This window comes from Ceratotherium simum, chromosome 2, assembly GCF_057802395.1.
Source record: "Ceratotherium simum simum isolate JZ-2026a chromosome 2, ASM5780239v1, whole genome shotgun sequence".
Classification (NCBI taxonomy): domain Eukaryota; kingdom Metazoa; phylum Chordata; class Mammalia; order Perissodactyla; family Rhinocerotidae; genus Ceratotherium; species Ceratotherium simum.
The window spans coordinates 69,546,642-69,559,395 of record NC_141901.1 but is presented as its reverse complement, the minus strand read 5'-3'; the positions used below and the strand labels follow the sequence as shown (position 1 = coordinate 69,559,395).

General features: G+C 39.5%; 1 protein-coding gene across 2 annotated transcripts in view; it reads left to right on the top strand.

Moving 5' to 3' along the window:
* TLCD4 (TLC domain containing 4) overlaps positions 1 to 12,754 on the top strand; it is a 102,662-nt gene that overhangs the window by 7,888 nt on the left and 82,020 nt on the right. Inside the window, exon 1 of one of the 2 annotated variants that reach the window (XM_087447027.1) lies at positions 9,694 to 9,939. The exons of the other annotated variant lie outside the window; for it this stretch is intronic. The gene's annotated coding sequence lies outside the window, so the exon portion shown is untranslated. Of the gene's footprint in view, positions 1 to 9,693; positions 9,940 to 12,754 lie in introns of those variants that run through there. 2 annotated transcript variants of the gene reach the window in all.

Genomic DNA, 12,754 nt, shown 5'->3' with positions numbered 1-12,754 from the left:
GATAAAGTCTTAATTAACACTTTGTAATACTTGATTAATATTTACCTAGGGAACTGTGGAATAAGTGTCTTAACTTAGAAATTTAAAAGAATCTCTAAATTTCCCTTTCTGAAAAGAGGCTATAAACTAAACCAAACCTTTTATGGTCAGTTTCCTCCATTAATTATGCCCTCTCTTTCCTAAATCTTTAACCACTGACTCTCATTGTGTCTTTACCCTTAGCCTATATAAAGCTCAAGTCTCTCCCATTAAAAAATAAAAGCAAAATCAATAAAACTCTACTTCAGTCAGTCTGCCTCAGCATAACTCCTTTAAACTACCAGTCAGGCACAGCCCAACCACATTAAAATGGCACTCTGGTCTTTACCCACACTTTTTATCCCTTTGCCAGAGTGTTTTTCCACTCCCAGTCTATTTTTATGCAATTGGGCTATTTCATGAAACTGAAGCCTTCTGGTGAGCACAGAGAAAAGTTTTATTTCAGATGTTGAGAGGCAGTCATCCTGAACATGTAGCCAGGCAGCCTATTGTTGGTGGACTCCAAGCAGACGGAGTTCCTCTTAGCATATGGAGGAAGCATGGCCTTTTCAACCCTACAGAAGTCAAGTATTGATTGACACAGGCCTTGCCCTAGAATGACACTGTCCTGTGCATACTGGATTCCTCTATAACATACTGACCTAAAGAGTGTCTGAGTGTGTGAGAGCTTGATTAAATTAGTGCTGACCCAACTTGCTCCCACCAATAGATCCTTTCTCTGATAAAGCTTGCAAATAAATGAGGCGTGTTAGGTTTGCCCTATCTTAGCCAACCTTCCCTGTCAGCCACCACCATATGGCTCTCCAATAACCTTTCTGAAAGGGCTTGACAAACCACCCAAGAGAAGGACCTTTCAAATTTTGGCCTCATAAGGAGAACATCCCCTTCATTCCTCTGATGCCTCCTCCCCATCCTCTTGCATTTCTTTCTTCCAAACTTCTCAGTCTGGTGGCCTCATCTCATCCTTCAGAAATATTAACCACTTTCGACCAAAGAAGGTTTTTCATCCCTTGGTTTTTTCTTCCATAACCTCAGACTTCATCTGAATGAGCATTCATTTTTTGTTGTTGTTGTTCTCAGTCATTTGGGGCTCCAGAGGGTAATGGACTCAAGTCTCATGAGTAAGTTTGAAGGTGACTCTCCTAATAGTCCCAGCCTTCCCACTAAAGTGATCTCTATGTCACCTAGAACATAGGCACACATTGCAATAAGAAGCATTCATTTTCCTCAGAGACAACACAATCTAATCCTTTTTCCATGAAATTATTTCTTTTCTTAAAGGAATTTTGGCCTTATTGCATAATAATGAGATTGCTACTTTCTCTGCCAGTTTGAAGGAACAGCACCAACTTTAATTAGAATTTGTTGCTTCTGCATTTATTCTTCTTATGGGGGTTTGGGATGGAAGGAGGTCATATTTCCAGTTTAGTCTGCCAAACAAAAGTGCCTAAAGTTTGTGTTTTACTCTTGCTGATTGGTATCCCTCTTCTCCATTCACATTATTGATTTATCGCCACCCCCCCTTGATATTCTAAAGGAGGAGGGTTTTGCCCAGACTCCAGCTGTGGCTGAGGTGCTTTGCGTCCTTCTTCATTCCCACACCCAGCTTGCGTCCTCTGGCTCTCCAGGGAACAAGCCGTCTAGCTCATGCAGAAGTGGCAGTTTCTGACTATGAGAGTAGAGATGGAGGCACTGTCTCTGGAGGCTCCAAGACCCTATTACTATAGGGTTCAACCACCACATCCAAGAGTAGTTCTGAACTTTGGGAAAACTTTACCAGCCTAAAATGCAGAGTTCTCTGTTCTTCTAGCCATTCAAGATGCAGATAATATATATGCTGGGCAGCTAGAGCTGTGGACCACCCTAGTTTCTAGGACCCGATACCTCAACTCAGCCCTCAGGGGCTGGTTCTCAGTCCATGTGCAAGTGGAACTCATCATAACTAGTTAAAATCTTATCTCTTCTTTCCTAAAAAGTCAGTGTTCTTAAAAAAGCGTAGTCCATGCTTGCTGTCTCATTTTTCTTTGTTCATTTCTACTTTTTCAGTCACATTCGCTAGTCACCTCTAGGTTTTCCAGTCCAAGGAACATTTCCTTTTCTAATGTTTCTTGTCTTCTTTCAGGCAATTAAAATTTTTTCATTATTCCATTTTCTTCTGATTCTCCTCACATTACTGTTGTTCTATCTTGATGTTCTTCTTGGGTCTTTCTTTCTCTATCTACTTCTCTTAAAGTTAAAAAAAAAGCCTTTTATTTATAAAATGTATTCAAAAAAGTCCTGGAAATAATAAAATGGAAATTTGGGTACCCACCAGCTAGAATTTGTCTTTCTTTTTGTCAGACTGTCATTCTCTTTCCCTCTGAGAAACAAAATCCTTATTTACCTCCATTTGGTCTTTGTATTTGTGAGGATTCTTAACAATGGGTATCTTTTCTTCTTACTTTTCATGGCAGACTAATGGTTGTTACCATAAAATCCCTTCTCTTCTTTCTGATTCTACATTCACTCAGCTGGGAGCTACATTTCTTATCCTCTTTTACAGCTAGGTATGATTTTGCAGGTAAGTTCTTACCAATGGAATATAACTCGAAGTGATGAGTACAACTTTTGCCTTACCCTTTTAAAAGAAGATGGCTTGCCTTGGACTGCTTTCTGTCTTCTTCACGGACATGTCTATGACCAGCTGCAACCATGAAGATGAGGAAGACATCCTAGGAGAGGATAGAACCACAAGATAGAAGGAGTCTGGGTCCTGAATGACCTCATAGAACTGAGTGTCTTGTCAGTCTAGGCCCAACTATTATGTGAGAGGGAAAGAAACTTCCATTTTCTTTATGTCACTGATTTCGGGGTCTCTTTATGACAGCAATTTATCATTTACTCCAACTAATGAAAAATTTTATACCTGGAAATGGGGGACTTCTAACAAAATCTTAAAACATATAGCATTACCTAAGCAGTCAGGCAGTTGGCACTGAAGAAACAAATCTTGCAGGCTGGAAAACTGGTGATCCTTGTAATGCCATTGCAAATATTTGGTAAAAATTTCACCTTTGCTCAGCTTGTAAGGCTGACCATGTTCCTTCTGTGGCTGAACTTTAGGGGAAGCATTTGGAAAGAACCAGAATACAAATGTGTAATGGTTGCTCCTTGCTGAGCAAGGATCTTTAGCAACGTTTTTCAAGAAAGAGATGAGCTCACATAAGAAATGACAAGTTTGCAGGCAGAGATGGAAGGAAATAGAGTGTATAGAAAATTGGGGCCTCACAGGATTGGAAAATCCAACTATTTCTATAGTCCAAACAGGAGAAGAATGTTTTTCAGAGATTTTCTTAAAGACCTCCCATTAAGAGTCCTCAGCCAAAGAAGGAACTCTAGCCTTGCAGCAAAGATCAGATTAATGTTGTTACCCTCTCTTATTTTTTAAGGTTACCTCAAAGTAGCCACCATTAAAACAATGAAAAGTGGAATGAGTAGAACATAGAAACCAGAGACTAAGCAAGTTTGAGAGCTAGGTCCAGAAAAGAACTTTGGATATAGTTTCTGGCACTAGATACCTTAGCATGGGTTTACCACAGAAGAAACCTTAATCACAACATGTCCAAGACTGAAATTATTTCATTTCTCCCTAAACATGTACCTCCTCTGTAATAGATTGCAATAAATGGTCACAAACTCATCCCCTCCCTCTATACATGCCCCTTTGCATTGTGACTTTTCTGTTCTTCCCATCAAGGAGTGGACTCTAGATCTCTACCTCCTTGTATTTAGGCTTGGCTTGTGACTTGCTTGCATCAATAAAATCAGCAAAAGTGATGATGTGGGAATTATGAGCCTCAGCCCTGCAGGCTTTGCTCTCACTCTCTTGGAAAGCTTCTGTCATGTGAAGAAACCTGAGCCAACCTCTTTGAGGATGAGCGGCTATGTGGAGAAAGATGTCCAGCTGACATCCAGTGCCATTCACTAGCATAACTGGCAATGTGATTTGCAAGGCCCAGTAGGGTCCGTTGTTCCATAATTACTAAGAATTTTGAGACAGCAATAGTAGAATAATAAACCAGGCACAAGTCCCTTGCCCATGCCATGAAGCTGGCCTTGACTGCCAGAGAAACCATGTTGGGACCATCAAGCCCCTGCCAGGCTGCCACGGCTGACTCTCACCACATGAGTGAGCCCAGGCAAAACCGGCAGAAGAACTTCTCAGCCAAGTCCAGCCCAAACTGCTGACCCACAGAATTGTTAGTTAATAAATGATTGTTGTTTAAAGCATGAAGTTTTGTGGTAGTTTGCTTAGGCAGCAATAAATAGCTAAAACATCCTTAGTGATGGTTCCTTATCTGGATGATGGAAGCCTGAATCATTCAACCTCACCCATACTTCTCCCTTCATCTTATGAGGTCCTGAGGAATTCCTATTTTTTGTGAGGAGGACTAGCCCTGAGCTAACATCCGATGCCAATCCTCCCCTTTTTTCTTGAGGACGATTGGCCCTGAGCTAATATCCGCGCCCATCTTCCTCTACCCTATATGGGACGCCGCCACAGCATGGCTTGACAAACCGGGTGTTGGTGCGCGCCTGGGATCCGAACCTGCAAACCCTGGGCCGCCGAAGCAGAGCGTGCGCGCTTAACCGCTTGCGCCATAGGGCCGGCCCTGCTGAGGAATTCTTTATGCATTCTACCTGCCTATGTGTTCTCTTCTTACCCAGAAGTATGGGTTGTGGAGTCAGACTGCCTAGGTTTAAATTCTAGGTCCTCCTATTACTAATTGTGTGACCTTGAACACATTGTTTTACCTTTTTGTGCCTCTATTTCCTTATCTGTAAGATAGAGCTAACCTTATCTTTCTTATTAGGGTCTACGAAGTTTAAATGAGGTAACACATGAACAGCACGTAGCACAGTGACTGTGCTCAATAAATGTTAGTTCTTATGATTGCCTTGGATAAGCCATACTGTCCATGACTTTCAGGAAGAACCTTGGAGGAGTACTTCAGAAGACTTCTGGGGCTGTACAGGAACAGTATTCAGAGAGGGACGAAACAGACATGGTCCTAGAGAAATTGTAAAGTAGTATGAGGTTACAAACTCAAGCCCTGGCGTCAGACTTTCTTCCCTCATATCTCAGCTCTACCATTTGTTCTGTATCTTTGGAAAGTTACTTAATCTCTTTAGGTCTTAATTTCATCAACTGTAAAATGGGAATAATAAAAGGAAATCTCTCATAATGTTATTATGAGGCTTGAATGAGGACTAAATTATTAAGTCCCCTAGGCCTGGCTTGTAGAATAAGTCCTGTAAGCCTGGCATATAGAATATGCCCACTACATAATATATGAAATGTGAGTATTGGTCAGAAAGGCAAGCCAAGATCCCGTTGAGAGGAGAATTACCAAATAAAAAGTACACTGTATACAAGACTGTAACAGGATATGAGGTAAGATATCAAGAGTGGAAGAGAGGGTGAACAGATTGTTTGGAAATCAAGGTAGAAGCAAAACCATTCAGGACTTTGGTTGCTGCATCAGAAAGTCTGGAAGATGTATGTTTCCTAAACTCACTGCAAACTACAACGGCAAAGCAGAAATGCACTAGGAGCAGATTTTGGATTAGAGGGAACAATTCAAACAAATCTCAGCTTATTCTCCACCAATTAGCCTTTGAGCGCCCCCTCCGTTTTTAGGTTGGTTCTTGTCTTTTCCTTCATCATCAGTCAAGAATCCATTTATTCACCAATTATTTATTGAGTACCTTGGAATACAATGATGATTTGCTGACCAATTTCCTGTCCTCACAGAGCTTCAGACTAGTAAGAGATTCAGACAATTAAACCAGCAACCTCAACATTTCGTGAGAATTTAGGGATCAGGGAAAGCTTCCCACAGCAAGTTACATTAATGTGAAACTTGAAATATAGAGGAGTAGGCATCAACTAAGCTGGGGGGTGAGGGGAGATGTGGTGGTGAGTATGACTGGGGGGGAGAGAGGAATATTCCAAACCAAAAGAACAGCATATGCAAGTGCATGGAACGAAGAGGGAACCAGGAACTTAGGGAATTTAAAGTAGTTCAATAGTGCTGAAGAATTGAGTTAGAAGCCAGAAAAGGTTAGAGAGAAGGCTAATAGGATGAAATCTGTTTACTCTGTTAAAGAATTTAAACTTTATCCAAAGGCATTTGGAAGCTATTCAAGTGGTTAAGCAGAGATACAGCAGAAGCACATTTAGAAAGAGTACCCTGATTATAATATAGAGAACAGAAGCAGCAGGACAGAAAGCCTACCACCTGATTTTGTAAATAAAGTTTTATTGGATCACAACCATAGCCATTCATTTATATACTGTCTATAGCTGCTTCCAGGCCTTAGTGCAGAGTTGAGTAACTGATCATTTGGCCCATGAAGCCTGAAACATTTATTATCTATCTGGCCCTTTGAGAAAATGTTTGCTGATCCCAGGGAGACTGATGTAGTAACGTAGGTAAGACAATGGTGGCCAGCTTTGGGGAAGACAGTAGGAATATTGGGAAGGTAGACCTATGGAGTTTGTGCCAAACCATAAATGACTCTGAAGAAATCATGACCCAGATATCAATTGAGATAATCTGTTGTTGTTTTTTTAACCGAAAAATACTGGTTTAAGCTCCTATCACACAGCTCTTAAATAAAGTACAGCACTTCCCAAAGTGTTCTGCCAGTGTTCCAGATATCTATGATTTTTGCATCACCTCGGGCCCTGCTCCTACTGATGGGTTGAGTTTGTGGGCTGTCTCATTGTTCCAGGTGTGCTGTCTCCACCTCGCTCCTTTTTGATCTAGCAGTGGAACTTGACCCCATGATTTCTTCACATGATTTTCTTCCCACTACCACTTCCACTCACACTGTGTGTTTGTGTGTGTGTAGGGGGGGCTTATAGGGGCAGTGGAAGGGTTACTGAAGATTTGGAAGACATGAAGGGAGTTGAAGAAATGCAAATAACTTAGAATATTATTCATTTAAAGAAGTATTTTAGGTATACTATGAAGTTACTCTGCCTTCTGTCTCGTTTCTCTGTTTTTCTTTCTCTTCTGTCTTCTCTTTTCTCCCCAACTCCTTTCATACCCCTAAGTAAATTTCTAATGTAGAACAGTCTCTTTTTTATTATCTTCTCTCTTGCTACTCATAGTGACTCATCAAGGTGTTTTCCTCTGAAAAGAATTCTAGTACCAGCTTTTGAGAGAATTGGTTTAACTTCAGTATGGTAGCAAGGTGTCTTGGAACCAGGGTAGGGTATTGAGGATAGGTTTTGATCTGACTTATTCAACTGGAAAAGCCAAGAAAGGAAGTAGTCCAAAGGAGGGGTAGGTAATGAAGTAGGGAAACCAAGATCACTTCCACAAGAGTAGTATAAATATCAGACCTGAGGAGTGAGAGTGAGGTTGTAAGTAAGAGAGGAGGCCAGGGATCTAGAATAAGGGAAATCAACCAAAAGAACTATGTTGTAGACTCTTGACTCTGTGAAAGGAGATGGTGTCTTAGCTATTTTTATATATGTACCGCTTAATACAGTGTTAGACACTCAGTAGAGACACAGAAATGTTTGATAAACTGAACCCTTAACATCATGCCATTCCTGAAATCTGGTTCTCTTTGTGCTCCTGGGACTTTTCTGTTTTGATACAGATCAATCTACTATGTCTGAACCAATTGAGCAGTGTTGGTTTTATTTCTAAACAACCTAGGTAAAAGAGCATCAGTAAGTGTATTAACATGTTCCTCCTTCACAAAGACCTAAAGTAGGTCTCAGTGTATTTGTATCACAACAAAAATAGCAATAAACAACTGATAATACTACCACCATTGTTTATGGAATGCCTACTGAATCTGAAGTACAGTAGCAGGTGCTTACCTATGTTCTTTCATTTAGCCTCATAATGACCCTATTATTATATTCATCTTACAGATGAGGAGACTCTGCCTCAGAGAGGTTCTCTTTCCTTAGGTCATGACAGGTGGCAAGTTGTCTGACTTCAAAACTGTTGATCTCAATAATACTAGCCTTTGCTGCCACAAAACTGATTTTTCTGCCTCCAATTTTGAAACCTTTGATCTCTTCATTCCCTTGCTTAAAATCCTTCATTATTTTCTCATCTCCTCCTGAGCAGAGTCTGCAATATTTAGTGTGGTGTGATTTATTTTTCACAATCCCTGCCTACTTTAGTGGCCTCATCTTCCATTACTGTTTCCATAAATGCATATTGAGTTCCAAACATTGCTGATTCCCAGGGACATGCCAAGATCCTCTGTGCTTCCAGGCGTCTGCACGCTTTCCCTCTTTCTGGCATGCTCTTCTGCATCTACCTGGGCTTTAAAACCAGGGACCCAATTTCTAACCAGTCTCTCCTGGGAGATCTCACAGTCTCTCTGGATTTGATTCTCTTATTAGTAATTTGAGATGATATTTCCTACACTTTGGAAAGAGGCTATCTGGGGTGAATTGTGGCTTTCCCACTCACTGGCTGTATCATCTTGGAAAAGTTGCTTGATTTCTCTAAGCCTCAGGGTTTTTTCTTCATAAAATAGGATAATGATGGTTATTTAAAACAGCGCTTGACACATAGTAAGTACTCAATTACAGTGGCTATTATTATACGGCTCTGTGCGAATTAAGTAAGATTAACATACGTAATGATCTAGCACAATAATTGTTAGCACATTGTGCTTCCTTAGTGATTTCCTGCTCACCTTTCAAGATTCAGCTCAAATTTACCTTTATAGTGCTTTTCTGTAAGTATTCTGTACATTCTACCCATGGTTAGCCATTTTGTCAATTGTGCTCACATACCTCTGTTTTCACTTATTATATCTCATATAATTATTTAAGTTCTCATCTCCTCTGCTAGCCTGGACTCCTTAGGACAGGAGCTATTTTATTATCCACCCAGACCTAGCACAGATGGAGGTATTTTACACTTATTGGTTGATTGATTGAATGAATATATTCATTAGTAAACAAGAATGAGTCTCAAGGAACTTATAGTTAGTAGTAATACTACCACTAGTACTATTACTACTGTGTAATATTTATCAAGTATCATGCACTCAATACTTGGCACTCATTAACTCATTTAATTCTAACAATAGCTCTATTAGGTAAGTACTATCCCCATTAAAACTTTTTAAAATTATAAAATCTTATTACCATTTTACAGATAAAGTAACTGAGGCTCAGAGAAGTTATGTAATACTCAAAGTCACACAGCTAGTAAGAGGTGTGGGAAAAAATTTCATATTTCAGTAGAAAACTCTGCATTGCCTAGAGGACACCTTCCAGGTCATCTGACTCATGCCTTTCACTGTCTTTGGGCTAGTGCACATCCTTCTGGATTACTTGACTGTAGCCTTTCATCATCTCTGAGCCATTTTACAACTCTGTATAAATGTCTTTTTCAGATTCTCTTTTGAACAGTTTGTAATGTCTGCCTGGTCCCCTCATTGAAGGAGTTAAATAAAATCTTTAACTTTTTTTTCTTTCTTATTTGTATCAGAGTCATGATTTTAGCTTTTTCTTAAAATTATCTTTAACAAAGATATAACTGGAATGCCACTCCCAGTCAGACTGACTTCAAGGTCCACTTCCGCAACTCAAGGTCTGCAACTTCGCTGTGCACTTGACTGGGGAGCTTGCTTTTCAATTGTAGAGTTCTTAGTTCTACCTCAAGGCACTCCGATTCAGTAGCGTTTTTGTTTTTGTTTTGTTTTTAACGAGACTCCAGTTATTCTGTGGCAAATGGTCTGAAAAATAGTGCTTTGAACAACTCTATGATACTTTTTTAGTAGGAGAAATAAAATACTTGTACAAAGCAAGTTATGAACTAAGTTTCAAAGGAGAGAAGAGGAAGAGAGCAATTCTGTCTGGAGGAATCTGTAAGTTTTATGAAGGAAGTGGCATTTGATCTGGGCCTTAAAACTAGGAAAGCTTTTGAGAGGGAAAGATGTGAAGAGAAGACATTTTATGTTTTGAAAGCAGCGTGAGCAAAGGCAAGGAGGCAGGAAAATGCACAGCATTTTTTGGGAAATGACCTGTGGTTGGATTTGGCTAGATTGAGTAAAGAACGTGAGAGGACGAGTATGAATGATAAGACTGGAAAGGTAGGTTTGAGTGAGAATGGAGGACTTTAAGGTCCTGCATTTATTTGACTGGTGATAAATAGAAATAGAAAGCTTTGATTGGAGCTGAAAGGAAAAGAAGATAATCAACAGCAAGTTAGAAGAACCCTGAAGAAGGCTGAGGTTGGAGAGAGAAAGTAGCAATCTATGAATGAGAAGGAAAAGAAAGTTGTGAGATTGCAAGGATTTGAAGTCTCTTCTATAATTAATGAATATTTGCTGAGGGTCTGTTGTGTGTGAAACGTGGTACTAAGCACTGGGAGAAGATGGGAAGGGAATTATTATCCCGGTACATTGTGTCTAAAGGCTTGAAGAGGGAAGATGCCAGCAAGACCTCAGAGATTAAAGAAGGAATACAGGCCTAACGTGGTGAGTGAAAGAGGAAGGGCAGAGGAGGTAAATACATGAAAGATCTTTATGGAGTAGAATTGACAGAATTTGGTACAGAAGGCTAAGCAAGAGGGAGGAGTCTGGGAAAATTGAAGTTTCTGGTTTGGGCAATTAGAGGCATGATGACTCCAAAAAATGAGAAAAGTGAGAAAGAAGAGTATGGGGAGGAGAGAGATAATGAGTTATATTTTATTGCATTTGAAGAACCTGGGAACACATAGTAGGATATTGGGAATGTAGATGTGAAGCTCAAGAAAGAGAGTTTTAGACAGCTGTTGTGTAAGTGGAGTTGGTATCAGATACACCTCGGTGGATTGAGGGAATAGGGAGGGGACAGTTAAGCCAAAGCTGAGATCAGGTCCAAACTGGATGAGGCCATTACCTGGAGTGGGTGGAGCGAACAGAGCAAAAGGTTAATTGCAAAATGTAGAGCTCAAAAAAGCCCATATGTTATGAGGTGCAAGGAATCATTAAGACTTGGAGATGAAAAGGCTAGGAGAAAGCAAGAGCTTATTGAGAAACGAGAGTGAAGGAGGTAGATCAAATTGAAGAATGTTTTTCCCAGGACTTATTTTAGGGATGGTGCTGTATTTGTTTGGAAGAACTGCTTTAGGTAAGCAGTAAAACTCCAAGGAGTTTAAGCAACAGAAGATGCTCATTCAATTCCCATGTGGGGAGGAAGAGAGAGAGGAATATAGAGCTGATGGGAGGCCATTCAGCTCCTCAGGAAACCCTTAATGTTATGTAAAGTTGAGGAAAATCATGAAATTCTTGGAGATGACTTTCTGTGGAAACTAGTGGAAGGGCTGAATTCCGGGTTCAGGGTGATGAAGCGATAACAGGGATGTCAGTGAGTTAAATCTTTGTATTTTTATATTGATTTCCAAATTCAAAGAATGATTAGTTTTTATTGTCGTAATGGTGATTACAAGCGAAAGAAGGGCAGATCTACAAAAAAACCCCATCTACGCGCACGCTCCGCTGCAGCGGCCCGGGCTTCGGTGGTTCAGATGCCGGGTGTGCACCGACGCACCGCTTGTCAGGCCATGCTGTGGCAGGCGTCCCATATAAAGTAGAGGAAGATGGGCATGGATGTTAGCCCAGAGCCAGTCTTCCTCAGCAAAAAGAGGAGGATTGGCAGATGTTAGCTCAGGGCTGATCTTCCTCACAAAAAAAATAAAAAATAAAAAAACAAAAAAACCCCAGAAAAAAACCCGATCTAAATTATTTAGGGGACAATGTAGCCATGCAGAGAGAGAGAGAACCACTGTAGATAGTACTGCATCTGCAAACTGGTTATGGCCAAAGGTCCAAAGTCCGAAGACCTTAACTTCTATCTGTAAATGTTTAGAGGAAAAGTGAGTTTCATATCTATATCAAAAGAAATAATTTCTATGTTAAAAAAAAATTCTGACGTTTCATTTTAATTTGGTATATATATTATTTTTGTGAAATGCTTGATTTGTATTTGACTAGAGGAAGAATTCATGGATTGTTTAATTTCCTTGTTCTGATGATATTTTCATTACTGATATTGTAGTTTCTAATATGTTATGCATACGCAGTATTAATAGTTAAAACTTTCCTTAACCCACAATCCATTTCTCCCTACTTTTTGGCTATTAAACATTATGTTAGCATTTTGGGATACTCCACATTTTGTTACAAGATATATTTGACACTTTGAAGACATTTAATTGTAACAGTCTTTCGAAAATTATTTTTTACCTTGTATTTTCTACCAAGGAGAATTTTAAAATCCGCAACTTGAACCATACCTTTCCTTGTGGAAAATAAATTCCCACAAGATGATTTCTTTTTTATTAAAACTAGATTCTCTTCTTTTTAAAATAAAAAATATCTTAGTATATTACAAAGTATTTTGAAAAGAGATGGCAATGGGTAATTTTTCAAAACTGTTACTTGCTCAAGGGCAAAAATGTTTTGTTTTTATTAAAATGCAAAGAATGCAGGCCTCAAGATTAAGTGGGAGATCTGAGTGCAGCACATACATTTTCTATATAAATAATAATTTTAACTGTCATTCTTTTTTTAATTTAAGTATTTTTTTATTGAAGTAACATTGGTTTATAACATTATATAAATTTCAGGTATACATCATTATATTTCGATTTCTGTGTAGACTACATTGTGTTCACCACCCAAAGTCTAGTTGCCATCC